The sequence below is a fragment of the Diorhabda carinulata genome, chromosome 3 (assembly GCF_026250575.1).
Source record: "Diorhabda carinulata isolate Delta chromosome 3, icDioCari1.1, whole genome shotgun sequence".
NCBI classification, from domain to species: Eukaryota; Metazoa; Arthropoda; class Insecta; order Coleoptera; family Chrysomelidae; genus Diorhabda; species Diorhabda carinulata.
Genome location: NC_079462.1, coordinates 19,904,370 through 19,932,103, shown reverse-complemented (window position 1 = coordinate 19,932,103; position 27,734 = coordinate 19,904,370). Strand labels below are relative to the sequence as shown.

At 32.1% G+C, this 27,734-nt stretch overlaps 1 protein-coding gene and 1 long non-coding RNA gene across 3 annotated transcripts in view; one reads left to right on the top strand and one right to left on the bottom strand.

Annotated features, from left to right (window-relative positions):
- Positions 1-27,734, top strand: part of LOC130891551 (octopamine receptor beta-2R-like) — a 201,003-nt gene that overhangs the window by 105,324 nt on the left and 67,945 nt on the right. The gene's annotated exons all lie outside the window — the stretch shown is intronic.
- Positions 1,075-12,768, bottom strand: LOC130891561 (uncharacterized). Its single transcript, XR_009058919.1, has 3 exons — positions 12,650-12,768; positions 12,377-12,591; positions 1,075-1,127 (listed from the first exon to the last, which is right to left on the bottom strand). It is a non-coding gene; the product is annotated as an uncharacterized LOC130891561 (long non-coding RNA).

Here is a 27,734-nt window from a genome sequence, read left to right as displayed (position 1 = left end):
GATATGTGTATCAATCTTATTTCATTGGTTGGTCTGCCTTTCCAACCTTCCAACTGATAAAGATTTCTCACTGTCTATCAATACATAGTCAAACCTTGGCTCTAAGGTACACGGAGGACCTTGGTTTCCTTTATTACACATCCACTTTTAAGATTTCCATCCTTCTTTTTTTTTTCTAAATCTTCTCTGCTACCAGCTCTGCATTCATTCGCTCCAGATGTCTTAACTTTTATAACGTTTACTATGTATTTTTCTGTGTGAAGTCTATTTTCCTTTCAATAGTAATAAGCACTTTTTCCCGTAGAAAAAATTTAAGTAACGTAATCATTGCACAAAAGAATCGATTGCCAGCAGTCAATCCAGCTTCTATCTTCAGATACAATTATTTTCTTTCGGTTATGATCAAGCCAAGATTCTTAAAACGAAGTTCAGTATTTATTGGCTCTGTTCATCACTGTATATCCAGTTTTATTTTGTTTATTAAAAGTTCTTCATTTCATGCTTGTTCCTTCTAACCCCTGAAGCTCTCAATTAGACATTTTTCTGTTCTTGACATCAAGTTTACATCATCAGCCAATGCAAAAATTTGTAGAGTTCCGTTGAGAATTGTTTTAACGAAAGTTAAAAAAAGTTGTTGACGCCCTGTCTTAATTTCGTGTTGAATCTAAAATTTCTTGAGAGCTTTCCCTGTATTTTAACTTTAGTGCCTGTGACTTTCGAAGACATTTTAATAAATCATATTATGTTTTCAGTTACTAGAAAATAATTTAAAATATAGTACAATTTTTTTTATACAATCATAACGCTTGTTTAAAATCTATAAAGAAATGAAATAGTTTGATGTTTTGTTTGATAAACTATTCCAAAACATTGCTGGTACTAAAAATCGGATCCATCATAGACCTTTCTAATCTGAAGCCACACTGGTAGTCACTAATTACTCTTTCAACATAAGGTTGTAACCTATTCGTTTTTATCCTTGAAAGCACTTTGTTCTAGATTCATGTTACAAAAAGCCTATTCTACACTATTTATAATAGCGAATATCACTGAATATCACTTATCCAGGTCCGCAAAATTAATCCTTTGGAATTCCCAAATAAAACTGGTTACCAAATCGAATAAAACTGAAAAAATAATGATCGTAAATAGTGTATAATACATAAATCGAAATATTTTCTTCATAATAATTAGGTAGAGTTTACGATTCTAAGTCAGTAATAGGTATTAGCTCTGCAAGTTTGCAGTGTGCTAAAGGTTAAATTATTCTTAAATAAACGTTTTGTAAAAAATAAAGTATGTAGCAACCGTGGCTTCAAGATCAACCATTAACAAGTAGATTAACAGATTCGGTAAACGACCTAGTAGAGTTTAGCACACAGTGAGACCAAACAGTAGAAACAGCTACATCTATCAACAGATGCTCAAAAAGTGACTTTAACCGATTTCAACCAACCGACTTTGTAATCGAGGAATTTCCAGAAAGGATGCTTACAAGAAAACAGTGTTTTCGACAAAAACTTCCTTTTTAATAGGTTTTTGATAGTTCAACTCTTATATACGACACAATCTACAGTATGGATCAAACATAGTATCAAATCTTCAAGGTATTCTTGCAGAAGTATGAGCACTTGGAAGATTTTCAGAGAAACATGGTTTTAGATATAAAACAGTAAAGCAAAGAGTTATAGAAAGTAGTCGTTTGACAAAGTGAAGAAACGAATATATAAAAAAAATTCGGGAGTATCGTAATGTAAGAAGACAAATCTATTATATGGTTTAAGCATGGCTCGACACCCACGATACTGCTCGTAAAGCTTGGAAAAATGATAATTGGAAATGCAAAACGAAAGTACCCCATTCCAGAAGTAAATGCACATAAATATTACATCGAAGGTGAATGATGCATTATTATTAAGATGTTAAGTATAGCTCTTTAGATTACCACCAGGATATTGGAGGAACCCTTCTCATATCTTGGTTAAAAGAAGAACTGGTACTAGCACTACGTGCAAACTGTGTAATTTGTTAAGTAACGAACTATTTATTTATTGCTCATTAGAACTACAATTCTGGTGCCTTTGATAAATACAGTTAATGTTTTTGATGTGTATTTCCATATTTTCCATAAATAAGAATATTTTTCGTTCTCTGATGAAATGTAAAAGCATTTGCACCATTTTGGCGGCAAGATTGCTATCGGGAATCATAAATACCAAGAGTGCTTTACTTGTGCTCTTTTTAGTATTGAGTATTAGTTTAGGTTTACTAATAATAATTTTAATCGAATATGTTTTTCTTTAATATTGTTGTCCTGTTGGGTACAATACAATTGATCGTGAATTGTAGAAAAGAAGATTAGGTATAAATTATTTTTTTTTTTTTGAAAAATGATTAACAACTTCTTTTTATTTATTTATTTTAGAGATTGTGTCCCGCACGGCTTATAAACTATCCCTTTTAGAAATAAGTGTGGCATAGCTTTGCAAATTTTTATCTTTTCTAAAGGAATCTGACTAGTTTTTTGAGTAGCCCAAATATTTCCACAAACAGTTAAAATTTCGCACGTAGCGTTTTTATACACCGTATTCAGATCCTGATAGTTCTCATATGATTTTTTTGATATTTTTTACCAATCAATATCATCTGGAGAATAACATATATGTCCCTCTTATGTTAACTTTTTAACAACCAATTGTTGAATGTCTGAAATACATAAAAAATTTAATCATTTTAATAGCGAAATACATTTTTTAGATACTTAAGAATTCCCTGGTTCTCTCGTTTTTTGTGAATCCTTATTCATCTCGTTTTGTAAATATTTTCATAGGGAATCGCATAAACAATTTTTCTATCAAATCTTCCAAAATACTTATTGATTAGTGGTGCTATATTTATTGGTGGCAATAGATGTTTCCGAAAATATTTTTATTTTGTTACCGGCATAGGTAACAGAATTGCGACAACTACAATGTTTTGTGTTTCTCTGTTAATGTCGTGTTACAACTTGTGCCCTTAAGGCCGCTTGACATGATGCAAGACAATGTATAAGAAATTGCTTCACAGTAGTCAACCAAATGAGGTGACGGCTCCAGAAAATCCACAAAGCGGTACTGAATGATCGTGGACTGAATGTGCGCGAGCTAGCCGACATTGTGGGCATTTCATAAAGTGCGTTACATCGCAAATTAACTGGAAATTTAGACATGAAAAGCTGTGCCACGTTTTCTCACAATGGAATAAAAACAGCGTCTTAAAGATCGAGTGTTTAGCAATAAAGCCAATTTTGGTGACGTTTCATAACATGGATGAAGCGTTGGTCCATCACTTCACACTCGAAACAAGAAAACAATCAAAACACATTACTGAAAGAGAGAACCGACTTCAAAGAAGACAAAGACCTTTCCATCTGCCGACAAGGTCATAGCGTCGTCTTTTGAGAAGCTTCTGTGATAAAAAAGGTAAAATTATCAATAGCAAGTATTATGCAAACTTATTGCAACGTTTGAGCAAAGAAATCAAACAAAAACGGCCATGTTTGGCTAAGAAGATAGTGTTGTTTTATCAAGAAAATGCACCAAATGATACATCCATTATTGCATAGGCCAAATTTATTGAATTAGAGATTGAAATGCAACATTATGTACCCTATTCGGATTTAGCCCTCTCGAATCATTTTCGGTTCCCAGACTTGGAAAATTTGGTTCGGTGATCAAAAATTTTCCAACAATAAAGAGGTGATGTCGGTAGTTAATGGCTATTTTGAGAAGTTTGACGATTCTTATTATAAAAAGGATATCTAGCTTATCACATCTCTAGGAAAAGCGTATGGAGCTTAAAGACGATTAGGTTGAAAAATAAATATATTTTTTCCAAAACTTCTGTGTTTTCTTTGTTGAGCCAGGTACTTCAGGGACCATCCTGGTATAAGGCGTAAAGTTTAGCAGACAGTTTGTTCTAATGAATTTGATTTTTCACTTTAAAGTTAGATATTTATTTCCACAACCGCTGCACTTGATTACAAATCTCGCATATAATTTGATTATCTACGGGCTAGTAATAAATCAGTAGTTATATCGAATAATATTTGAATTAATGAGTTTACCTACGTAAGTATGTGTAAGCATAACCATACCATAAAAATGTTCCACTACTATTAGTAAATCTAAAGTATCACAAATTAAAATCGAATTTAGTCACCAACATTAGTAAATTCCAGATCTAATGACGTATGTATCAAAACTAATAAACTAATAGTGTGTTATAAATTACAAACGACAAGTACTACTTAATCTTCCCAGATAGCACGGTTTCATCTTTTTCAATCCCGTATTAGGTGATATTTCGTTTATCACGTGAAGTGAACGCAAACGTCGATTTATCGTCACTTCATAACATCATTTTTCACGTGACCCGTATAATGTCATTATATATAATACGTGTGATATAACGCACATGCACCTGGTATGAATATACGAGGATATATTGAAAAATTTCAAGCTTATCCTACTATAGAACCAAATAAAAATTCAAAATTCATTTATTACAGCGAACCTGCAACGTCTATAGAACTTAAAAAAAAATGTTTCTTCTTGCTCTACAAATCAGACCTCTACAGCTTTTATTACCTTCTCGTTGAAAGAAAATTTACGACCTTTCAAACTTTTTTACAGTTGAGGAAAGAGATGATATTCGGACCAAATCTGGTGAATAAAGGACGTGTTCTATTAATTCAAGCCTTAAATCACTAATTTTTTGCATAGCAACATGAGATTTCTGTGCAGGGGCATTGTCCTACAAAAACACAACACCTTTGGATAGTTTTCCGCGTCTTTTATCTATAATTTTTTCCCGTAGAGTAATCAGTAATGTCGAATAGTAATCTCAAGTTATTGTTCTACCCTTATCCAAAAAAGCAATCATAATTACTCCATGGCAAACCCAAAAAACTGAAGCAAAAGCTTTTCCAGCAGATTTTTGGAAAAAAAACCAGAGTGTCGCCATTCCATCGATTGTTGCTTTGTTTCTGGATCGTAGAAATGTAACTAAGTCTCATCCATAGTAACAATTCGGCTTAAGAAGTCTACATCGTTTTCTAATCGAGCACAGGTCGAACGCGATGCTTCTACCCTTGTACGCTTTTGGTCAACAATTAAACATTTGGTAACATTTGTATAAGATAGTCAGTGTTTCAGATATCCATTTTAGCCCAACTTGACGGTCTAATAAAATCATGTCATGAACTGCATCGATATATTCGGAGACTGACACAAAAATTGGCCTTCCCGATCGGTCATCAACCAACAAATGGAAAATTTACCTCTTTTGAAGCTTGCAGTCCACATTTTTACGGTCGCATACAAACGACATTGATCACCAAGAGTATTAAGCATATCTTCGTAAATCTACTTTCCTTTTAACCCTTTTAAATACAGGTAATTGAGGATAGCTCGATACTCGGTTTTCACAATTTCGGTGGACATCTTTTTTCTTTTAATTTATTACGTGACTCTGGTTTACTTTTTTGACGTCAAACTTTACACTGACACTTCTAATAAGTTATTGTTCGTTGCTGTGGTAACTTAATATTTTGTTTATGCATGGAAATGGTCTAGGCTAACTAGATATCAATACATCCTCGTATTTTATTTTAGCTCTGTTATTATTTGGTGTTATACATAATAAAATATCTAGCTATATATTTAGAGAGAGAAAACTTTTAATCAGAAATAGTATATGCTTTCTTATGTTCTGTTTGTAGGAACACAAGTATCTACTCTTTAAACACTCTCATGTTAACGCAATCGAAAATAGACCGCTTCCTTTTCACTAACAATACTCAAAATTTTGCGATTTGCAAACATTTTCCTTTACAATTATTATCTTTTCTTGTTGAAATACAGTGTAGTTAGATGACAACCGTTTGCCTTTTTATAAACGCTTCAATTTCTCGTTTACTTACCGGGGAGAGAAGCTTGACATCCGCAATGAAGTCGTCTATCTGGGAGTGAAATTCGCTTACACTCTCAGTAGGGCGGCCGATCTGAACGATACTCTAAACAGAGTACAAAAGCAAGTCTCACCAAGGCGTTCGGAGGGAAATTTTGACAAACCCACCCCTTCCCCTTACTTTATATGTACAAAATATACATCTGCCCCATAATCGAATATAGAGCAAACGTCTACCCGATTGTCTCCTCAAACAACTTTTGATCTGCATTATCAGGTACTGCCAATACAACTGTAGATTCAGCCCAGTAACACCGTTTATGTCAATACAGACATAACCCAAATCCCAGGACATCTAAATGTCCTCCAAGCCCTCTATGTGATTCGCTCCATCGAATCAAACAACTCCGCTGCCAAATACACCCTTCTCACCCCCTTGCTAGAGTATTGCCTAAATTCGTTGGGGTTTAATTGAGGTAACAGCGTAGTATCTATTTTTTGTCCACTGACACTTGACAAATGTGTATGTTCACAATGTTTTTTTACCATTGTGTCAAGATTCACGCCAAGAATAATATTTCTAGAGTATTATGAATAAAGTGTAAACATGAATAGCTGATACGGATTATATTATTGTTTATTGTAAAGTAAAATGTTTTTTATTAATCAAGACCTAAGGTTATTTTTCTAAGAAATAAACAGTTTTATAGTATTGTGAAGAATAAATAAAACATAATTAACGTAAAAATTATTCCAGTGTAGTTTACAATGGATGAAATTTTTAGTACGCTATTAGACCGGTATTGTTATTTCAAATAGTCACTGAATTATTATATAAAAAAAAGAAATTGAAAATAAATCATTATATGGCAGTATAAATTTGACAGCTACTTGTTTTATTAATATTTATTAGAACTAAATCATTTGAGGAGAGCATAAAACTAATTTCAATAATTCACTCGACGGAGATCACCTTGGAAATCAGCCAACTACTTCTATATGGCTTTTGGAATCCGAATGTTTAGTTTCAATCTAAATAATGGTATCCTCATGGGGTTATGTACATAATTACTCCAATATCATGCTGTTCAATTTAATAACAAATTTTGAAGTAATCAAAAACATGTTACACAAATCTAATATTAACCAACCGTAGAAGACAGATCATTCTCCACCACGATTGTGAACTCTCACACATTGGCTCAAAGAAAAACGTTTCCGAACATTGAAAACATAGATATATAGATAGATATAAAATGCGAGGTCAAAGCTTTTCTACACCCGAAAAAGCAGTGATTATATGTTTTAGAGATACCTCCATTGAACACCAACTGTACCATCTCCCATCTTCTTTATATGGATATACATATGGAGTTTGGACTGTCTAAGTGCAAGACTCTACAAATCGAGAAAGGCATTGTTATGAACGGAAATGTGCAGCTTTCCAAAGTAAATATCGTACAGGCGATGGAACACGGAGAAATGCGAGGTCAAAGCTTATCTACACCCGAAAAAGCAGTGATTATATGTTTTAGAGATACCTCCATTGAACACCAACTGTACCATCTCCCATCTTCTTTATATGGATATACATATGGAGTTTGGACTGTCTAAGTGCAAGACTCTACAAATCGAGAAAGGCATTGTTATGAACGGAAATGTGCAGCTTTCCAAAGTAAATATCGTACAGGCGATGGAACACGGAGAAATGCGAGGTCAAAGCTTATCTACACCCGAAGAAGCAGTGATTATATGTTTTAGAGGTACCTCCATTGAAATGAAAAAAAATACTTTGACAATAGGTTCGAAAGCATGCAAAAGTCTATTGATCTTAATGGAGGATATTTGAAAAAAAAAATAAAGCCATATCCAATTATAAATATTGGAGTAATTACTTGGGAATATGAATAAAATGTGACAACTTGTCGCTAAGTATAAAATAAAAAAGTAAAAGTGATTATTCCATAAAACTTGCGGATTTATAAATTTCACCCAACTATTGTAAGCTTCCTTTCAACAACGATGAAGAAATAGCGAACGAACCTACATCTTCAAATCGGTCCAAATTCCCTCAGTACTGACGACATACCAATTCGTAGGGGAATATACCAGGGCGACTCCCTGAGTCCGTTGTGGTTCTGCCTTGCAATGAATCCCCTATCTACTCCATGATACAAAGTACGGATTCAACATTAAAGCAAACAGAGACACCAACTGTACCATCTCCCATCTTCATTATTTTAGTTAACATATGATATCAATTTATAAAATAATTTAAGATGCGAATGAAGAAACACTAAAAATAAACTACTATCTATGTACAGTAATACCCAACTTGCTAGTAAACTTTAGATATAATGCAAACTATAAAAAAATTATTTTTAATAAGTATGAGGATAGTAACTGCACAATCTTTCCAAAACACACATTAGAACACGTCTTGATGGTTTTAAAGATACATCTTCTATCATCATCTCACTTCTAACAGTTGTATAAGTAATAAATTTTAATAGAATAATGAAATAGTTTAGTACGAAACTAGTAATGAAAAGAGCGACATTGTTCAACAAGTAATATTTGCCAAAATAAGCGCCATATTTGAGTTAGAAGTATTGTTACTATAGAAGCAAACAACGATTTTTCAAAATAAGTCAAAACAAGTGAGAATTAATTACTTGAAATATCTTCAGATAGCGAATCAGACATTTCATTTGAAGTAAATGCTGATTGAGTAGTTTAATACCTGAAAAGTGGGTACCAAGAAGTGGGTACCCCTGGCCTACGAAAAATTTGAAAAATCGCACAATTTGAAAAATATAAAGAACATCAACGAAAAGGTACTTCTTGCTTATATTGAGAATTTAGAAACATTAAAGGCGCTGACTTTGTAGACTACAAATTCAATGCTGAGATCTGAACTCACCGTGCGCAAAAGTGTCGATATCAAGAAGTACACTATGCTTTTGGCTTGGCTGAAGAGATGGTCAGCAGTATACCATGCAAAAAATCATACATTTTGACGAAAGAGAATGTAGAAAGATTTCTAGAAGATATGTTTATAATTGATTATTAAATAAATCTATTCCTTGGGTCGCAATGATAATAGTGATTGCGTGAATCTACAGGAAGGCTCAATTGACGTTCATACGAGGAGGATATCCTCGGATTTGGCATTTTTCTTAAAATTACAATTCCAGAAAGCAAAACCTCCTGGTGTAAAGCACGACAAATTTTTTGTGCGATATTATAACGGAAAATGTGGCATACATCCCGTGGCCATAAATACCATTGGAAAATTACCAGCAAAGATCGATCAGTATCTGGGTTTATCTAATGTTAAAGGATAGACAAGACATTGTTTCAGTTTTGCTCCTGGCAGACTCAGGAGCGGAGATTCTGAAAATAAAGCAACAAGGAGGATGGAAATGCAGCAGTGCAGCCGAAGGCTATATTGAGAGTTCATTAGAGAATAAGAGAAGAAATTCAGAAAACATTCTGGGCCAAGCCCCTGGCATAGATGTGGATATAATAGCTTCAAATAAAATTAACAGTTCGAAAGAATATTCACCCAGAAAATGGAATTACTTCAAATAACTGTGTCTTTAATAATGTCGTTTTCAACTGATATATGAAGGTTATGAAAAATGTGACGTCAAGAAGTAACTTAAAGTGTCACATTTGATAGCGGAATTAGATAAAGTACTTTTTTCTACGTCCGTTAATATTTTCACGTTTTTTTCATTCATTTGATTCTTAAAGAATGTAATTTGTGAATCGGTCAAAAAGCGTGAAAAAAAGTACTGTAACGGCTCATTTTTTCACGCTTTTGCATTAAAAAAAGTGCCGTAACGTGTCATTTTTTAAGGAAATCATAAAATTGTTTTATCAATGTAATGGACTGTGAACGCATTCTTTCTCATATCAATTCGTTTCTTCGATACACTGTCACATTTTTATTTCTTGATATTCGTTCAAGAAAATCCATTTTGTGTTTAATTAAAAGGAGTGTATATTATTATTAGGGATGGAGAGTAATAGTGAAGGAAGTTTAAAGTGCACACCAGAAGATTTTGTTGAATCGGCAACTGCAGTGACTATGAATCTTGGCGTATTAAACAGCTCTACAGAAACAGTGTTATTAGCTTACTTTGAAACTATATCCAAAACGTAGAGGTCTTCAACACTTCGGTCGACTTATTCAAAACTGGAAGGCAACCTAATGGTAAATAACGACGTAGACATCGGTAAATACTGGAAACTCATTGCATATTTGGAAAATAAATCAGTTGGCTATAGAGCCAAAAAATCTAAGACATTTGCCCATGAAGAAATTAATTAATTAATTAAGTTTCTTCTCATGACAGCAAAAAAATTTAATAAATATTATTTGTAACATCAGGTTGTTTAAATATTCGGAATCGCAGGAGCTCTGCCCAGGGAGGATTGATATAAAATGAATGGTAACGATATTAATAATACCGGAAATATTTTAATTATCACAGTACCTGTAAATTTCAAAACAAATCATTTCTTTTTGCAGTACAGATTTGGAAAATGCAAAACCCTCAAGCTGTGAGTATCGATACCTTTTCAAAAATTCCCTTATCGCGACATATTTGAATTTACGCAATCCAAAAAACTACAGTGTACATACATTTCGACTCTCTTCGTTGTCTCTGTGTTGGATGGAAATCCAACACAGTTGCAGAGGGTTACGTAGACGACTCAGTAAAAAACAAAATGGATACCGCAGTGAAAATATATATAAGGGATCAATAAGTTCGACTTAAAGCAACATTGTAAACGTTCACGATTAGGGATGGCAAAAATGTAAATTTATCGATATATCGATCATATGATGTATCGAATGAAATATATCGATGCCCAATATATATCGATGTAAATATATCGTTATACATATATATCGAAGCATTTATAAAGTTAATGACACTTATGTTTTCAAAATATCTATGATACACAACACACATATTTATATATATATATATATATATATATATATATATATATATATATATATATATATATATATATATATTATATATATATATATTATTGAAAAGATTAAAAATCAAAACAAATTTAATTCTTGTGGCAACGAACTCAAAAATAATAATTTGGACAGTCTTTTTTCCGTGAGACGGTTCCTATTTTTAGTAGCGGTGCCTCCAGCTTTGGAAAATAGCCGCTCACTCGGTACGGATGTCACGGATGCCACCACACAAAAATATTTATCGGCCAACTTGGATAAGCAGGGATATTCCTTTTTCATTTCATCCCAGGTTTGGAGAAGATCATCCTTTAAATTCCTTACTGGCAAGCTCCAATATTTAGCCAATTCGGTGTCGTTTCCTGACCTGACTCTTCCTCCTTTTTTGGCGTCAGCCTTTTTTTATGGTGTTCCCATAAATCAAAATCATCCTCGTCACTGTTTCCTTCTTCGGAAGATTCCGATGATAAAGAGATATTTTCAAAAGTTGCAATTTCGTTTTTGATTTGATCAATTATATTTCCTAGAGCTTGAGGATCTCTGAAATTTATTTGTTTAAATCGAGGATTCAGTATTGTGGAAATAGCTGGTAGGTAAGATCTCTCGATGGCACCGAATCTCTTTTAATTTCTCACAATAAAGTTGCTTTTAATTGTTCACCTACTTCATACAACGGCGAATAACTTTTGTACTGCTCTGTTAGACAGTCGATCATCGGTATTATTTTACTTATTGTTGGATAATTTTCACCACTAATCGCCACTATCATTTTTTCTAGTGGGCGTAAAAATTTGCATATTTCTTTCAAATGTTCCACTTCAGCTGCTGTGATAGGTCTGGAGCGTTTATATCAGATACTAAAATGTTGTTAATTATGGGACACAGAAGTAGAAACCTTTCTATCATATAATAAGTAGAATTCCAGCGCGTTTCAACATCAAGAATCATTTTTTTAATGTTTCCTTCTAAAGTTCCTTTTTCGATTTGAATTTTTCTGAGTTGGTCACTAGCTTTAACGCTTCGTTTAAACCATACTACTATTGATGGTACCTTATCAATAATAGTCATTAAACCTTCTGTATTTATTAGTGAATTTTCACAAACCAAATTAAGAGTATGAGCGAAGCACGGGATATGCCGATTCTTTCCAAATTTGTCATGTATGGCTTTAACCATATTGGCTGCATTGTCCATCACTACAGCATATTCTAATATTATTAGAATCAATTCCCCACATTTCAAGACTGTCGCCTAATTTTGAAGCAATATAGTTTGCTGTATGAGACTGTGTTAACTCCACAATGCCAATTGTTGCTGATATTAACTTTGTATCGTAGACAAAGTGGACAGTAAGACCCATGAAGCTTTTAGTTTGCATATCGGCAGTCCATATGTCGGTAGTGATGGTAAAATACTTACATTTCTTCAAGATATTTTTAAAAGCTGTTGAAATCACCTCAAACTTCTTATCCACATTGTTTTTTATTGTATTTCTAGTTGGTACTATGTAAAGAGGTACTATATGCTTCATAAAGGCCTTAAAACCCTTTTTTCCACAGTACTGAATGGAAAATTGTCCTGGACAATAAATTTCACTACTGCATCCGTCACCTTCATATTTTTAGAGCCACCGTCTAAAAAGAAACAGAAATAAAATCACAAAAGGTGATGCATTGTAGATAAAAAATGTACCTTGGTATAATGCAATGTTTTTGAATGTAGACGAAATTGTAGTCTGCTGGAATCCCGAACTCACGTTTGTATTTCCTGCACTAGTACTTGGTTCTGGATCTTACTCAAATTCCGAATTTGTTATAGTTGAAGTTGAAGAATGGTGAGTTCTATATTGCAGATTTAACTTTCCCTGCAAATTTTAAATGTTAAATAAGACAAAATAAATCATATCAAGCTTTACCTCATCTTGGCTTAGTGTAGGACTACTTCCAACAGTTTGCTTCTTTTCTTAGATGTCTGTGGGTCATCGTAATCAAATCCGTCATCAGTTAAGTGTTTCAAAATAGATGAATGTTTTTGCTTCAAATGTGTTTGTAAATTTGTTGTGTTTCCCGAAGTGTTCAAAACTTATAGGCATATGCTGCATTTAGCATTTTTGTCACTAACTTTTTGAAAATATTTCCAAATATTACTTCGCGGTGGAGCCACTTTTACTTTAACGAACGATAAACAAATACATTGTTTGTATCCACTCTTTTCACTGTTTTCGCTTTTCACAATGAATACGTTTGTATCTCTGTGAAAAAGTAGATGAAAACTGTGGTATTATCGAAAAAACAATTGCTGGCGTATTTATCACAAATATTTATCAACTTTGTACGGGGAAAAACCTAATTAGCTAAATATCAGGCGTCTTCAAGTGACAATTTTGGTGTTTGGTTCCCTACTGCAACAACGTCGGGTTGTAACCTACACTTCTTCACGGTAGTACTAAATGGCAGTGAGTGTGCGGCGATGTTGGTTATCTTATAATAATTTTCGATATATTTTTAAAATTACTGATATATATCGCGATATATCGCAATTCATGTATAGATATAAATATATCGATATATAAAATTTATCGATATATTGTTGCCATCCCTATTCACGATCCTACTAACAATACAATAAGTACTAATACAACTATAGACAATGTTATTCTTTTGAACTCGTTAAATGTTACCAATTCAAATACCAATAGTAATGTAACTTCTTCTTCACTTCAAACTAATAATGCTCACAGTTGTACTTTCAATATTACTATTACAAAATAAAAATTGAAATGAGTTTTGTTGAGTTTTTTCAAGTCCTAAAAAGAATTTTGTATGAAACTCGTGAATAAAGTAACTTTTTTTCACTCGTAGAAATTACCCGGTCAAACCTTCCTACTCGTAAAATATAAGTATTACTTTATTCACTTGTTGCTTAAATAACCATTTTCACATGCTGAACGGTGACACTCTCCGGAATACTTATGTGTTTTTATATATACAGAAACATAAAACTAGAAAATTAGAACATCGTATTCATAATTCGACACTCTAATATCTGAAATTGAAAGTAATCTTTACATTTTTCATTTCTCACTCGTATTTCCTAAAGACAACTTGTTGCCGACATTTGTCGCACTATTTAGGGCATCGATTAGGTCTGGATAAACATTTTCCTTTCGAAAGAATCAATTCATTTGTTTGCTTTATCGTTAACACTTAAAACTCGCTTATATTTAGAGAGGCGCAATTGGTTTGTAAATATTTGATCAGCAATTCTGTGGAATGGCGGTTTTGTGTTTTTGAGAAATAATGTCTATTTATCGAAGCACCTTCAGAGTACACAAACTGAAAAAAAATGTGAATTAAATCAATTATTCACATTATTCACATCTGTATGTACGTTATTTATTATGAAAGCCTTTATTTCTGCAGGTTGTATTATCAATAATATTAATCAGCAGCATAATAGAATTGAGATATATATATGGCAACTTCTAAATAAATTGCAATATTTGATATCATACATTGTCAATTAAATTCTATTTATAGAATCGCTTGCAATTATGATACGTATATATATATATATATATATATATATATATATATATATATAATATATAGCCAGAACATATGTTACCAATGTCTCTATAGACCAAAATTGAAAAAATGTGGAATACGTAATGATAATAACTTTAAAGCTGGATCAAATCATAACAAACGCACAGATGGCATCAAAGTGCTTCTATGTAACATAATATATAAGAAGCACTGGATATCAGAAAAATATGATCTTACAATATTATTGGAAATAGCAATTAAAGATATTCAATATTCACCTGCTACAATCCAACAAGCTAAAAATGGAGTAGTTGCTACATTACCGGCACTTAAAACATTTGAATTTGTAATAAGCAAATTTCTAGAGCTTCGCTGTCTCAGTGAAACTATTTCTCACCACTGTAATTTTTTATTTCCCCCTGTGTAGGAATCAAACCAATTCCTTCCTGTGTAGGATGGCAGCTGCTATCACCAGTGCCGGAACTGCACAAGGGTAAAAAGACTTATCTGTAGAAAGTGGGCCGTTAGCCCGAATCGAGGGAATCGTTAGGGCGTTGTAGTGTTCTTAACGAGGACGAGATGCTCTCTCTGATTCCTTGACGAAGTTTGCTGCTTTTTTTGCACCTACATCACTGGTAGTAGTTGTGCCGTTTTCCTTTAAACCAAAAGTGCGACTAGATTATAGGGCAATCCGGGAGTGAATATCGAAACAATAGGTCTAACGATAACAATTATACTTCAACGATAAAAAAATATGAATAAATAATAAATGAGCTTAACTAATTGAAAGTTGGAAAAAAACCAAAGACAAACAAATGAATATATATACGATTGCAAAATCTACAAAATTTGGATCATCTCAGCTGAATCGAATTTTTGGAATCTTTCCTTGGATACAAAAACCGTACCTCCTTGTATAATTCATAACAACACGAATTGAATTTGCAACTTAGCAACCTTGACCTAAGTCAGGTTTTTCCTTGGAGTTTAGAAAATTTGTATCAGTACTGATAGTAATTATTTGTCTAATAATTAGAATTCTTTAATTACAATACTTATTATATGAATACGAAATCTACTCAACCTTGAAAAACAGTCATGAGACAATTGTTTATAAACATTATTTAAGACTTCCCGATTGTATATATTTAATTTTTAACTCTTTATCTGAATTATTTATTCAATAGATTCACAACAAATATATAAATGTACGGGAACTACTACACGTAAACATTCAATCAAAGAACGCATTATTTTCAAGATTTTCGTTTGCCACCCTCGAGAAAATCATCCCAACGATATGGACCCCGGATGCGCACCCTTAAGGTCACAGAAAACCAAGCTCAAAACGTTCGGAAATTTTCCTTTCATCGAAAATTTTTTTGCTGTGTCACCTTAGTCTAGTGACGTGAAAATAGATAGCTACAGCACCAACCATGTCGTTTGTTTTGTTTAATTGTAGGATTTGAAAATATTTGTGAGTACTTAACACTTAATTAAGCAAATAGCCGATTCTGCATAGTTGCAACGACAGTGTTTTTAATACAATTTGAAGTCCCAATTGACACAGGGATCTGCTATTTTGGTGTTCCTTTAGTTGGTGAAAATTCTTAAAACAATTTTGGTTATCCATTGAACAACCATTCTATCCACATGATGTGCTCTTCTTTTTCTCAACCATATGGCAGCATCTAACCCGTATCGAACAAAAACAAGTTTTTATTTATTTTGATACAAAGCTTCAATATCGTCATCAAAATAGATTCCTATCGATTGAGATGATCTTCAGTATCCTTGGAAAATTACTTTTTATGGTTTCACTGAACTCATCGCGCGTTTAACGAAGCAGATTTTTTAATTTAGAAATGAAGAAAAATCACAGGTAGCTAAATTTGGCGAATATAATGCCTAGGCGATTATTCTCGTTTCGCGTTTAACCAAAGAATCAGTCACAATCATACTGGAATATGAAATCGCATTATTGTGGTGAAAAATTCACGACGGGTTATAGTCAGCTTACCACGGTTGGATAGTAACAATTTATGTCATATGAAACGAGTATTTTATCTACTTAAAAAATGCCTTTAAGCTTCAACAGAAAACTTACAGTCTGGCACAATACAATACCAATAAAACGGTTCTAAATGTTTTTCCCATGGCTTTTATCGATATTATAACCCAAAATCTGTGAGTAACTGCCACGACATCCAAAGACGGCGAAAAATAATGGAGTTCAAAATAAATATAATTTGACCCACACTTCAAATATTATTTTAAAAATTTTGTTGACTTTTTTTACAGAATATATATTTTCTATCGAGCTATAACTATGTTAAAGTGAGTTAAAAATATAGAAAAAGTACATGCACATTTCCCATTATTAGATTTATGAACATTATCTTCAAAATGTGGTAAAACATTTATTCGTTTCTTCTTCCAAATTAATGTGGCAATATTTAGCAATGTTTAGCACAACTTCTCAAAGTATTGCTAAGTTATGTTGCTTCATGCCTCTTCCTCGATGTTCTTGCAAAAGCGAAAGACAAGCAACATTTACTGATCCTTCTGTATCCATTTAGATATTATGCAAATCAATAATTTCAATTTCTCCTAGTTTTTGGTTAGGTTTGTCGTCATGTTGACGTTGTGGATAGAAAAACAATGTTAATAATGCTTTAGAACCCTACCAGAACTGTCTATAATTTCATGCGCAATGTATCGAATTGAATTAATAAACATTCAAGAATAAATTCTACGGAAAAAAAAATCTTATTTACTTCACAAGATGTAAGCATACTATAGTATAGTATTCTAGTCTTAAACTTTATTGCCAATCCTCGCTATTTCTGGCGCAAAATCGTTCTTGATTACTAAATGTTACTCACATCCCTTGTAGTTTAAGTAACTATTCGGAAAAAAACCATCGAAGTATTCAATGATAGAAATTACTCAAATTCTCGTATGTGATTATCTTATAAATACATAAACAGCATAATAATTATTAGGTATACAAATTTCCATAAATGAGTTTATAATTCTCAATTAGACACTGTGGAGAATTTTGAGGTATCAGTGTTTAAAAAGGTATTGAAAAAAAATGAAATTAAAAAGAAACTTTGTATTTGTTAATATACAGAGTGAGTTTTATCTATGGAACGCCTCAATTATCTCGGAAACGGCTTGTACGATTTTTGTCTTGGGGTCTTGTGATATGGCTGGTATTATGGTGGTATTTACATTGTATTTACATTTACATATATACAGATCTATCTTTTTTCCGGAAAAATAATGAACTTTGTTATTTCAAGTAGATTACCCTGTATATTTTTAGCTTTTCAAAATCCTTAAGAAATACTTATCATATTTCATCTAATTTTCCCTATATCTAAATGCAGTGGCGGACTAACAGGGGGGCAGAAAGGGCAGCCCGCCCGGGCCTCCGATCTTGGGGGCCCCAAATTCCAAGAAATAAAAAGGTGCCGCAGACATCTAAAAGCCACAGATACGAGTATGGACGTTGCTGCCAAATGGAAGAAATCCTTCAATTTATAATAAAATGGGACTTCAGTGAATCTTTACCCAGTATATCGCTTATACTTCAATACTTCTTGACCATTTGCATCTCGGTTGCATCATGTGAGAAGAGTTTTTCGAAGCTGATTAAAAATTATCTTCAATCTACAAGGGTCAAGAACGACTGGCTAATCTAGCCGTGCTAATAAAAAGAAAAATTTTGAAAGAAATCGATTTCAAAGAAGTTATTGAGGAGTTCCGTAAATTGAAGGCACGAAAACACATATAACACAAAGAATACAAAAAACTATCTTTGATTTATTTTATTTTTTTTGTAGGTCGATTTGTATTTTATTTTCTTCATTCATATCCATTCCATATTGTAGGTATATACGAGAATGTTTATTTAGCCTAAATAATTTAAGTTGAATTCAAATTTCACTTAACTGATTTTAACGAAATAAACATGAACACTTATTTATAAATACAAATGTGAACTGTATAAAAAGCTTGTCAAACAACATTTTTTAAAGCTGGGGGCCCTCATTCAGATTTGTCTTCCCGAGCCTCTGACGGGCTTAGTCGCCGCCGAAGTTAAAATAATACATTAGGTGGCTATGACTGCTACAATAACAAATTTAACGTTTTAATAAATTATTATGATTGAAGTTTATAGAAAGTCACAATGGATAGTTCTAAAAAAGAACGATTTGATATTTTAATGATATTAGGCTATGGTGATAGGCGTAGATAATAATATTTTTAATAATTTATATCCCAACCGAAGCCCCATAACAAGATCTACTGTCAGTAAATTAGTAAAAAAGTTTGACGAAACTGGTTCAGTAAAAGATTTTAACAAATCAGAGCGCAGAAAAACTGCATCAACTGAAAACAAATCTTTAGATATGTGTACGGTTAGAAGACGATCCATACTTGAGTACTAGACAAATATCAAGGGAACTTGATATTTTGCAAACATCCGTAATGAAAATTTTACGTGATAGTAAATTCCATCCATACAAAGTAAAGTTGATTCAAGAGTTGTCAGATGAGGTGAAGAGTTTACAGACCTAATGATGGAAAAATTACAAGATACAATATAAACGATCCAAATTTTTCTAAGTAATGCTATGTTTTGCCACTTTTTGTATTAATGAGAACGTAAATCGGCATAATTATAGATACTGGCCACATAACAATCCTCATTGGATGCGTGAATCCCACATTCAATATACCGAAAAACTGAATTGAGTATCTTAAATGGTCTGGCATATTGAGATTTATTGGAAAATAGTATTATACTTGAGTTGGGTCGAATATTTCCAAATCCAAGTAAGTATTTTCATTACATTTAAACAAAAAATTTATTAGAAATTTAACGACAATAACAATGTCCCAAACGACAATATTTGACTATAACCAGATGGTGCCCCACCTCGCTATGCGTGTGTGGTGAGGCAATACCTAAATAATGTGAATGAACTATAAAAAAAAACAAGAAATAACAGTTGATAAACAATCAATTTGTGAGTACCTTCTAGAACTACTATTGCTGAAACAGACGAAAAACTTCTATAGTAATATTTTTCTTCAAATCTTGATATCCGATAAAAAAATTAATTTTCATAAACTAGTAATCCTGAAACTCCTTTCTGTAGGTAAATGAACTCCAAACTGTAATACAATGTTTTGAACTTGAACTATCTTCAACTATGTTTTTTTTCTGATTTATTCAGTCCCTTTTTTAAGATTACACCACCCAACTTCGTTATTAGATTCGGTTGATCGCATAATCGAGATATAAAAGGGAGAAAAAAATTGTCTTGGGTTGACAAAAGATATCAGAAGACACAAATATCTCTCTTTGCTTCAGTTGTAATGTATTTTATTGACATTGAGAAAGTTTTTATATACTTATATACAATGAGTGATATATCCATTATCCAATATAATTGTGGACATATACGTGAATTAGATTATATATATATATATATATATATATATATATATATATATATATATATATATATATATATATATGATATTGCTGATAGTTACGGTGAATACATAAGCAATCATACGCTTGTCGATATGGATTAATAAACTTCTGTTTCTCGATAACCAACCTTTCTTAAAAACTTCTTAAAATCGAAATGAATCGTTTTGGAATAGTTTCCAGTTTAGAAATAAGCAAAGTAAATCAATCTTTCATATATTATATAATTTGAAACGTAGAGATGTTTTTGAAAGTAGTTTACGGCAATTTGTGCTCAGCTTAAATATGAATTTATTGAGAAGACTCCGTACTCACACTTGACAGATATTCTTGAATACTTAGCGAGCTAACGGAGGGAATTGTAAAAACGGTTATATATATATATATATATATATATATATATATATATATATATATATATATATATATATATATATATATATATATAACTAATACTAATACGGGGTCCAAAATATTGCGACTATTTGCTTGCATGGGTTTTCCGAAATGATCGTTTCAGCTAAAATAACTCCAGTTTTCTGAAACTTCCGGTTATACCGGAAGTGGACCCAATGGTTTTTATTAAATATGTGCAATCTACGTGAAATTTCAATATAACATTATATGAGGTACCATTTTTTAATTATTTCACATTTTAAAAATTTTTGGATACATGCAGCCCTCCACTAAAAAAATATAAATCTAAGTTTAAGTGAGTCAAATAACAAATAACACTTACAGCTTTCGAAATCTGTGAAAACCTTGACAAAAATTTATATAGAGTGTTCTCGAACTTCGAAAACTTTATTTTTTCAAATAACAACCACCATTTTTCTCTTTACCATTGGATTCCACGCTTTAAATTAAGGGAACTTCGTTGGTGAATTCATATATCTCAAATTTACGGTTTTTGTAAAAACTTGAAAAAACTGAAATCTTCATGGTTTTTAATTGTCGGGTGTCTGGAGCCACCAAAAAAAAAAAATAAAAGCTAACATATCAACAAACAAACAAACAATAAAGACAGCTTTACATTTAAGCGTTGCAAAAGTGTTCATCATGTCCCGTTTAGGATTTATTAATGAAGATTATTTCAATTTGCTGCTAATATACGGGAATGTGATAGGGTTATTAAACGAGCCTGCGATACTTTCCGTTCGCGATATCCGGATAGACCATGACCCACCCCTGATACACTTACGCGACTCATTCATTATTGTAAAACCCACGGTTAGTTTGTTGCACCGTGCAGCAAATTGAAACCTGTCGTAGACAATGAAGCCATTGAAATTACAGTCTTGGGATACTTCAGAGCGTATCCTGAAAATTCATTAACCGATGAGGAAAGAGATTTGGGAATATCAGAGATAAATATTCATAAAAACCACAAGCTCCATCCGTATTCAATCTCACATGTTGCGTAAAAGACAGTTTCAGGGGTACTGGAATTTCAATGTTTTTGCTGCGATAAAAAGTGAGAGTATGCTGGTGGTATACATTTTTATGACAAAAATTTTAATAGTAATCTTAGTAATTAAATTTGAGAGTGAATTTTACTTCAAATTTTCGTTTATTTTAGGTAACAGATATATAGAAATATTAGAAAATTATTTAGACTTACTAAATCTGAATTGGAATCAGCTGTGGTATCAGCAAGACGGAGCCTCACCACACTATAATGCGATTGTAAATAACTTTTTAGAGACTTATTTTGAGGACCTATGGATAGCACACGATGGACTGCATCAATGGCCTCCCCGTTCACCGGTTATCATCCCATTAGTTTTTTTTCTTTGGGGTCGTATAAAAGATATCGTGTATGCTTCGCCTCTAACTACAAAAGAAGACTCAAGAAGACGCAAGAAATTCGAAACGCCACTCAAAACAGGTATCAGAGATAAGTATCAATAAATGTTTGGAAGTTGGGGGCCCCATTTCGAACATTTACTTTAGTTCAATTTTCAGTTTTGTTCATCTCCTCTTACTGTAGTGGTTTCAAATATTTTCCAATTGACTAAAGTATTTTAATTTTTGATACGTTAACTTTTGTTATTCGTTGTTCTCCATCGGCAGGTAACAATTAAAAACCATGAAACTTTCAGTTTTGTGAAAGTTCGACAAAAATCGTTAATTGGAGATATATGAATTTACTAACGAATTCCCCTTAATTTGATGCGTAGAATCCAATGGTAAATAGAAAAATGGGGGTTGCCATTTGAAAAATCTAAGTTTTCGAAGTTTTTAGATAGCGAAATTCGGCATCATTTTCTGAACACCCTATATAACTTTTTGCCAAGAATTTTATTTGAAAGCTGTAAGTGTTATTTGTCCAAATCTCAAAAATATAAGACCTGACTCACTTAAACTTTGAAATATATTTTTTTTAGTAGAGGGTTTGAAATAACGAAGTTTGGGACCACTTCCGGTATAGCGGTTTCTTATTGGGAAAGTGGCAAGGAAACACTTGTGACCTCTTCAACTGACCAATGTACTTCTTATCATAATTTAAACAAGGAATTCATAGAATATACTAGGCAATTGATTGGTTGGTGTTGTATATTTTATTTTAATGATTGTGTTGTTTAAAAATTCCAGAAAGTTTTGGGGTTACTTTCATTTTATATAAGGTGAAAGTGTATAAATATGTCAAATAGAAATGTAGGGAATGACGATTAAAAGTGATATAAAAACCAGAATCAATTCAATTAATATTTCTATCAAGCTTCAATTTGAATATTGAATTTTGAAATTGATGAGCCTGAAGTTTCTAAAACATATTACAAAATTTAACACACCGCAATTCTTAACTAATTATTATGGTCAAATTCAAATTATTTTTATACATATTTTAATATTGTACTTGATACCAGTCCCAGACGAAGTATTCGAAAGCTTGGAAATTTTGCCACATTTTGGCAACTATTCTCCGAGTATAATAACACATGATGTAGTTTTGTTATTTTTGTTAATTATATGTACAGGGTGCTATTCAAATTCTTCGAAGCTCTTATGAATAAATCCCGTTACTGGCTGTTCCTAATAAACGAATTGTGAGTTAAATATAATTTGCTCAAGCTGTAATACTTCTTAGTTCATGATCTTATTTATGAAGTAACGAATGGTAATACATTCGGTGCTAGAGGTATATTTTAAAACATTTAAAAAATTTCAACTTTGCTTACAAAAATTTTCATCATTGGAAACAATTTAATGCTATTTAATTAATCAACAATGTTTACAAGAACTTCGTTTTAAAATGTAATCGTAAATCGCTTATATTAATCTTTCAGATTACTAAATAAACACCCTGTTATGGAGCACCACTGATTTCACCCATTAATATCAGTGTGTATAACTATAATTGTTCACGCCGAACGGGTCCTCATAAGGAAGAGTTTTAATCTGAGAACTCAAAAATACAAATTGATATCCAACGCCAACGTGAAGCAGAGAACCACTTGGGTTTCCGCAGAAGCTCAGTGCTTTGCTAGTTATTATTCTCTCATTTTTGATAGCTGCTTTTGTTGAAATATGTACCACAACAGCATGCTTTTCACGTCCGAGTACTTACAGAATGAAGAATTTATTCCAAATATTTCCACATACAGAAGACTGTAGAGAATCTTGGGAAGGTATGAAGAACCTGTTATCATTCTAATATCATGGAAAACGCCTTCAACTTTTATCTATATATGGTAATAGTTTAGTTTTCTAGAAGAACAGTTGTTTTCTAGTGAAATGAAAATATATATTACCTCATGAGGAAGGTCAAATGTTTTTAATTAACCAATTGTCCAATCATTGACTGAAAAGATAGTCAAAATCTGTATCCACTATTCTATTTTATTCCATATAAGTTTTTATAACCAATTGACAGTATAGGTTTTAAATGATTAAAAATACAATATTTAGACAGTTTTGTAATTGTATAATACTAGGTTAGGTCAAGTTAGTTTGTTAATATTATGCATTATAAGCATTATAATTTCACAAAATGTAACCTAATATAAGCTAATCTTACAACTCGTTAAAACAGAACATCAGTATTGGGATTACTCACTAGTTTTTTAAAAACCAATCGGTAATATTGCTTCTTAAATATAGTTATTAGATAACAATATGTTGACGGACTAGTTTTCTAATATTTACCAATCAAGCAATTTTCATTTCAATTTCAATAATATGGAAAAACTGATTAGTTGTAAATTCCTTCGAAGTGTTCATTGGCACCCTCCACGGAAAAATCCGTGACTTTAATTTCAATCATAGAGACACGGACAATTTTAAAGAAATGAGCCGAATGAAGCTTTATCCGTGTTTCTAATTTCAGCCATGCGTGTTACAATAATGAACTTTAACGGATGAATACTATCCACGGACAAATATCATCTACGGATAAATATCACCTACAGATGAAATCTGACATATATGCCATTTCTAATCCCAATATATTCTTTTCATTCATTTAGTTATACAAAAAATTTATTAATTAATAATTTGGTTGTAAGAATAACCTTAGTAATAATGAATTGATGATAGTGCTATGTATATCTCGTAATTTATACTCTGATTCTTATTCTAAGCCTGCTGATAGTGCGCAACGTTTCTAAGATCAACATTAGATCACGATTTTTTTCCGTGGAGGGTGGTGATTTTGGATCATATGGTAAGATTTAGAGACACGGAAAAAAGCTTCATTCTGATCCGTTTCTATAAAAATTTGCGGGTCTATAAGATTAAAACGATGGCCACGAATTTCTCCATGGAGGGTGGCGATTACGGATCACGCGGTCTCTAAGAGCAATAGAAATTTTCTGTGGAGGGTGCCAGTAGCAGCACCGAAATTCCTAGATCACTGACTATGTTTGTTGATTGAGTAACATTATGTTTATTGTGAACAAAATATAAATATAAAACTGAAAAACGCGCTTTTAAAGCATATTAAATTAAAAAGCTAAATATAATTTTTCAGATAAGCTTAAAATAATAATGAATGACCTGTTAATAAAGAGTTCTATTCATGAAAAATATCGAACAAAGCGTCACACCCTTTTTTCATAATCATACTCATTCATTATTGTTTAAAGATTATTTTAAAAATCATTTTTAACGTTTTAGTTTGATGTCTGTTGGGATTATGAATAAGGTAACTGTGTATTTATAAAAAAAAAACACGTTATGAATTGGAAGTTTATTTTTTTTTTCTTAGTTTCGAAGGTATGTCCTTACAATGTTAATGATCGGAGAGAACAAAGCTACCTACTCCCTAAACTTAATATATTTTGGGTTTGATTTTCGATTTTATATTTAAACTTATAACTGGTTCTATGACCTATGGCTCGAAAACTTTTTTCTCTATTTTAGGAAATAGCAAAAAATATATTCTTTAACAAAGTTAAACAAATGGTTTAAAATAAAAATCTTAACTTTCAAAACTATTTTAAAGTTAACATTATAAAAGTAGAATATCTTAAAAGAAAAGGATTTTTACACTCAATATTCCCAAAATGTACTTTAAAAGCGTGTTTTGTAGTTTTTTTAAACTATACCCATTTCTCACTTTTTAGTTTCATATACTATGAAAGCATGTTTTTTGGAAACTATATTTATTCAATTGATACAACACTCATATAATGGTTTCGATGCTTATATACCTACATCTCGTCGAAAGTTGTAATGTGTAGTTGGTAAGGTTGTCGAATTGCTCAGTTTCCAACACGGAGGTTCGAATTCTTTGTCGGATGAAATTTATATTAATCTTGATCCAAAAGTTACAAAGTAACAAACAAACAAGCTCTCAAACAAACAAACATGGGAAGCTAATATAAGCGTGTTAATAAGGTTAAACGCAAACATATTTGTTGAGTAAACACAAATAAAACCAAAATATAAGGTACCGTTAATGAGAAAAATAAAAGTTTAGATAGTTTCGACTCCATAAATCTCAATAATACTATTTTTGATTGTTTATGATACACGATTGAAACATACCGATAGCAAGTATCCTTGCTGTCAAATACATGGATGCTTGATGAATAACTTGGATGCAGAGGCTTCAGAAATACCCAATATATTTAGTATGTTATTGCTTTTCCTATCCGTTCTGTTTTCAAAACGATGTAATTCGGATAAATTGCAAAAACTCATTTCAAAGAGTACGGACGAGAGCACTTTTTAAAATAGATAAAAAATGCAAACTGGAATAGTTTCTAATGACAGTTATTGCAATTGCCATGCTTCGACGTTCATTTAAAAACTGAAATGCTCGTATAGCTCATGTTTTGAATATGAATACAGGTTTTAAAAAATTGTTATCGGTTTCGGATCAGAGATATTAGAGGTTTTCATTATAATATATGAACATAATACCAATCGGATCTCAAAATGAAATCTAAAATACAATTCCAGCAAATGTTTGATTATTAATTTAATTAATCTATGCTGATGATTTCTAATTAGTCAATTGAAATGTTACATTTTTAAGACCCCTGCCTTGCGATTCTTAGAGGAAACAATTTTATTTGATAAATGTGTTGGAGCTTCACTCCAAGCTTATTGGATTGCAACCATTGCCCCCCCCCCCAACCGCCAACATCCTAGAAAAAGGGGTGCAAACGCCTTTTTCGTTATATTTCACGAATTATTCATCGTATGAAAATTGAATGTGGACGTTGACAACATAATTGAATGATTCATAAAAATATTACAAAGAATAAGTCGATGGAATTATTGGTACCTACCTTAGCTGATATCAATCTTGCATCTGGTTTTAATAGGAAGGACTACAAACCAAACAGGATATAGTATAATTTACTCAAAGAATATGAAAAGATGTAGCAGCTACTGAAATAATCTCCTTTTATGATATGGATCTTCGCAGATAAACCAGTTCATGCATATTCAACAAATAATTCTATTCATCCTACTTTCTTATCGACTAATATCGATTTTGTATGGAAAACAACGACTGGCAATGACAATGACAAGTTAAAATGAATTATTCTTTCTAGTCTACATTCAATGCGTATCGTTTGAATAATTGAAATTATTCCGAACAACTAATTTATTGAACTTGTTTCATTAAGAGCCGTCAAATTGCAATTCAAGCTGTGTAGAGCAGTAGTATTAAACTCACCAGGTTTGCTTTATCCTTTCAACCACAGACACAATGATTAATGGATTGTTTAAACAGTAGCAAAATTGTTAAAACTACAAAGGATATTTGCTTTAGGCAGTTAAAATACTGAAGTGTGTTACTGAAACACATACAGTGTTTTGTAATTATTACTGTACCTTTAAACCTAATGAAAACAAAACTTTGAAGTTAATTAGCAATATGAACTTTTAGAATGGAATTAATTAACGTAGAACCAAATATCAATGGAATTCCGAGATATAATCGTTTATTTATTCTCATAATATTCATAACATTTTGAGTACGACCGTTACCTCATTTCTTTCCTCTTCCATGCCAATGTTTCAGCTCCGAATTTTCTTTGTTACAAATCAAATTTTCTATATGATCAAATCCTGTTTAGTTATACTCTAGTCTTTTTTTATTTAATGTAATATACAAATAAGTGAGCCGATTGGCGCATGGGCATGAAGCCTGAAGTGCGATAATGAGTATCATTATGTAGATATTGCAGCAAAAGCAATAATAAGCAGATTATATGACAAAGAATGCCACAAGAATTTACTGACAACAAAACTGAAA